Source organism: Echinops telfairi, unplaced genomic scaffold (assembly GCF_000313985.2).
Source record: "Echinops telfairi isolate 266 unplaced genomic scaffold, ASM31398v2 ScPeMD7_7427;HRSCAF=8465, whole genome shotgun sequence".
NCBI lineage: Eukaryota > Metazoa > Chordata > Mammalia > Afrosoricida > Tenrecidae > Echinops > Echinops telfairi.
The window spans coordinates 4,360,483-4,365,576 of NW_022111327.1; the positions used below are offsets into that span (position 1 = coordinate 4,360,483).

Below are 5,094 nucleotides of genomic sequence, written 5' to 3' on the forward strand. Positions count from 1 at the left end.
AGTTCCTATCTGTACCAGTGTACATCGTAATCTGGATTTCATATACAGAAAAACACACAAAATCAAGATAAACACAAATGGCCCAACAACAATGACAGAATGAAACAGAAAATCATCAGTTGAAAACAAAACAGAAAATATTAAAAGCTGGAGAAATTATATGTTGAATCAAGAGGAAGATCAATGACAAAGTGTCACATTTAGACCTAACTACAACATCAGTCATCTACCGTACAGTGCACGCTGTCTGATAACAAGGTTTTTCCCATCCCTGGCCTATAGTCAGAGGGAATTCACCAGTGGCTTAATCCAAAAGGAGGATCTTTCAAATTGGTTTTGGGCCTTCACTATCATCCACAGCCTTCTGCATACTGGGTGCTCATAATTTAAGCTCTAATACATTTCCTTCCTCTGGATTTGAATTTTATTATTTACAATTCTTGGATCACACAGGCTGGGGTGCTTCTTCTGGGTGGATTTCATAGTTGCTTGTTTTAAGACAAGCCTGTAAGACTCCAGATGTTATTTTCTTTCTTCTTCTTTAAAACAGAGATGAAGCTAGTGTGATTTAGTGTGGCACTTCTTCACATTCTTTCTTCATGCATTCTATTTCATCACTGATTAACGGGTTGGACTCCACCCTTACGCAAGTGCAAGTTGATATAAAATCTAACTGCCGCATAAAGATTTCTATGTTTGTCCCTTTTGCTTGTAGGATATAATAATCACAAAGAAAACCATTCTGTGCATTTTCACAGACCATCTCATCAAATCAAATCAGTCACAGTATCCCATGAAAACTCCTCCCTCATTATGTGGTTCTTTTTTCTTTCCCACCTTTCCATAATGTCCTGTCCCTTCCTTCTCCCTAACCCTACCCCTGCCTCTGACCTCCTCGTAGTTTTAAAGTCTTATCTATTGGCGTGTAAATCCTTGTTATTTTTCTTTATAATAATGATGTCACAAAATATTTATGAGATTGACTGACTTTGCTAGCATAATGTCCTTTGATTTTGTCCATGCCTTAAGGTGTGTAACAGACTCATAATTCTCTTCATATTGCATTTTCCCAGTATTCTTAATATACCATTGTATGAATGTCCTGGAGTATGTTTATCCATCCATCTACAGTTGGAATTTTTTATTGTTTCCATCCTTTTGATGCTACTCTTTCTGATTGCCAGGCACCATCTACTTTCTTCACCACACTTTGCTATAGCACCCATAGCTTCAGTGATCAACACCATTCCTCTGGATTGCATCACTCCCAGCATATGATTTTCAGATTCAAAATAACTTGTTTCTTTAATCAGCATACTTTATTATTGTATCTCTCCCATACCTTCAGTAAGGCCACTATTTCCAAATCTCTCTTTGAAGTTCTCTTTCCTCTTGGAATCATTCCACAGATAGCATCACATCTGTGTTCTCTTTCCCTCAAGAACGTTCTTCCGGTGTGTCATGCAGATGTCACATCACATATCACCCAGCCATGGTTATCTTTCATCTTTGGGAGAGAGTGAGACGTCTGGGATGATTTTCTGGTAAGCTTAACTTGCTCTGCATGCCATGTCGTCTCTCAGCAACTTTCCAAAGATAGGAAAATGGATTAAGTGATAGGTTAAAAACATTTTTTTAAATCAAAGGGCACTTCTTTTTGTTGTTGTTGTTGTTTTGTTTTTTTAAAATCATTTTATTAGGGGCTCATACAACTCTTATCACAATCCATACATACATCAATTGTGTAAAGCACATTCGTACATTCATTGCCCTCATCATTCTCAAAACATTTGCTTTCCACTTAAGGCCCTGGCATCAGCTCCTCATTTTTTCCCCTCCCTCCCCACTCCTCACTCCCTCATGAACCCTTGATAATTTATAAATTTTTATTTTTTCATATATTTCCCTGTTCGACATCTCCCTTCACCCACTTTTCTGTTGTCCATCCCCCAGGGAGGAGGTCACATGTAGATCCATGTAATCGGTTCCCCCTTTCCAACCTACCCTCCTTCTACCCTCCCAGTATCGCCACTCACACCACTGGTCCGGAAGGGATCATCCTCCCTGGATTCCCTGTGTTTCCAGTTCCTGTCTGTCTGTACCAGTGTACATCCTCTGGTCCAGCCAGACTTGCAAGGTACAATTGGGATCATGATAGTGGTGGAGAGGAGGAAGTATCTTGGAAAATATCTGAACCACCTGCCCACATGGTCTGTTCCCAAGGATGGCTTTCTCTAGGCTCAGAAAAAGGATTTTAACTCTGCCTTGAGAAACATATTTTTGGTAAGTAAAAGTACTTTCATATTGGATGCTTCTAGTAACTCTTACAACAAGCCCTTCAAAATGTTGAAAGAAGATGAATGCATCATCACCTCAGTAAACTAGAAACTCACTGCCATTGAGTCTATGCTGACTCATAGTGATCCTATAATACAAGAACTGCCGAGGAGTGGCTGGTGGTTTCGAACCTCAGACCTTGCAGTTAGCAATCCAACTATGCCACCAGAGCTCTTTGATCATCTTGGGGGAGGGGCGGGGAGATGGATGGGAGCTTGAAAAAAAATCAATACACTTTCATGATAAAAAAACTCAGCCAACTAGGAATCAAATGGGCCTTTCTTACTCTGATAAAGGACCTCTATGAAAATGCCACAGCTCACATTGTATTTAATGGTGAAAGACTGAAATCTTTCCACTAATTGTATTGGAGGTCTCCTCTGGGCAATTAGGTAAGAAAATGAAATAAAGACATCCAGTTTTGGAAGGAAAAAGTAAAACTATCTTTATTCTCAGATAAGATGATTTTGTCACTAGAAACGTCTAAAAAGAACCTTTTGAATTAACAAGTTTAGGCAGGTTCTAATATACCAGATCAATATACAACAAATCCATTGTATTTCTGTATGCTAACAATAAACAATCCAAAACGAAATTAAGGAAACAATCTGTGTGAGACAAAGAGCTTGTTTTGCCCTTTGTCTCTGGTTTCTGAAAATAGCCCAAGCAATCAAGATGTCTTTGTTTTCCAAAATAGCCAGCTTAGTAAGGACTTCACAAGCCCCAACCGGGTGTACTAACTTCAGGCAAGGAAGGAGGAAAATTTAAAAATTTTTAATTTTTTGGACATTTAAAAAGAAAACACTTTTATTGACAGTAAGGGGTCACAGGACAGTTTTACAGGACAACAGATATAAAAGTCCCAAGACAATGGAGTGTACTATGCGACAGGTTAATACTCTTCACCCTCATCTTCTCCATCTGCACTATCTGCTCCCACCTCCTCATAGTCCTTCTCAGGGGCAGCCATGCCCCGCTGGGCCTCAGAAAACTCCCCGTCCTCCATCCCCTCACCCATGTACCAGTGGACAAAGGCACGCTTGGAGTACATCAGGTCAAACTTGTGGTCCAGGCGAGCCCAGGCCTCAGCAACGGCTGTGGTGTTGCTCAGCATGCACACAGTTTGCAGCACCTTGGCCAGGTCTCCACCAGCGACCACAGTGGGAGGCTGGTAATTAATGCCAACCTTGAAGCCTGTGGGACACCAATCCACAAACTGGATGCTGCGCTTGGTCTTGATGGTGGCAATGGCAGCATTGCCATCTTTGGGAACCACGGTACAACAGGCAGCAAGCCATGTATTTCCCATGGCGGGGGTCACGTTTCACCATCTGGTTACCTGGCTCAAAGCAAGCATTGGTAATCTGTGCTACAGAAAGCTGTTCATGGTAAGCTTTCTCAGTAGAGATGCCAGGGGCGTATGTGGCCAGAGGGAAGTGGATGCAGGAGTAGGGCACCAAGTTGGTCTGGAATTCTGTCAGATGTACATTCAGGGCACCATCAATGGAGGACACGATCTGGCTAATCAGGCGGCTAAGGTTGGTGGAGGTTGGGCGCTCGATATCGAGGTTCCTGCGACAGATGTCATAGATGGTCTCATTGCCTGCCATGAAGGCACAATCTGAGTGCTCCAGGGTGGTGTGTGTGGTGAGGATGGAGTTGTAGGGCTCAACTACAGCTGTGGACACCTGGGGGGTGGGGTAGATGGAGAACTCCAGCTTGGACTTCTTGCCATAATCAACTGAGAGGCGTTCCATCAGCAGGGATGTGAACCCGGAACCGGTGCCCCCCACCCCCCCGAAGCTGTGGAAAACCAAGAAGCCCTGGAGACCTGTGCACTGGTCAGCCAGCCTGCGGATCCTGTCCAGGACGAGGTTGATGATCTCCTTGCCGATGGTGTAGTGTCCATGGGCATAGTTGTTGGCAGCATCCTCCTTGCCCGTGATGAACTGCTCAGGGTGGAAGAGCTGGCGGTAGGTGCCAGTGAGAACCGCATCAATGATTGTGGGCTCCAGGTCTACAAACACTGCCCTGGGCACATGCTTGCCAGTGCCCATCTCACTGAAGAAGGTGTTGAAGGAGTCATCCCTTCCCCCAATGGTCTTGTCATTGGGCATCTGGCCATTGGGCCGGATGTCGTGTTCCAGACAGTAGAGCTCCCAGCAGGCATTGCTGATCTGGACACCAGCCTGGCCGATGTGGATGGAGATGCACTCACGCATGTTGGGGCTGGTAAGGTTTCATGGGGTGAGAGGAGAAGAAAGGATGACGACAGGAGCCTCCCACTGACAGACTACCAAGGAGTCCACAGGAGAAGTCTTTTTGGGGGGAAACATTTGCTCTTTAATTGCCACGTAAAGTCAGTTTCTTTAAACATTTTAGTTACAAGTTCTGAATAGTGAAGACAGAGTAGACACTGCATATGCATTGATTGGATTGATCATAACTATGTAGTAAGTTTCTCGTCATACATATTCATTGTGGCCTCAATAACAAAGGGAGCCTAGGCCTTGGAGCTTTCTCTTTGAGGACCTCCATTATTAGTGAAAACATCTTTTTGTGGGAGAGTGTGGCACTTCCCTGGAGCCAATGGGCCAACTGTAAGTCTCCTATTTTGACCCCCGCAGACCTTGGTTGATGTATCGCTTCACTTTTATCCTTTGGGGTTAAGATGGATCAGTAACTGTAAGTATAGGTAGTAATTTCTGTGAACTTTTAGTTGATATAGTCAATTAATGGATCCACAAGGGGCAATGG

General features: G+C 43.6%; 1 pseudogene; it reads right to left on the minus strand.

Moving 5' to 3' along the window:
* Positions 1 to 3,229: 3,229 nt before the first annotated feature.
* On the minus strand, positions 3,230 to 4,559 carry LOC101651381 (annotated as a pseudogene).
* Positions 4,560 to 5,094: the final 535 nt, after the last annotated feature.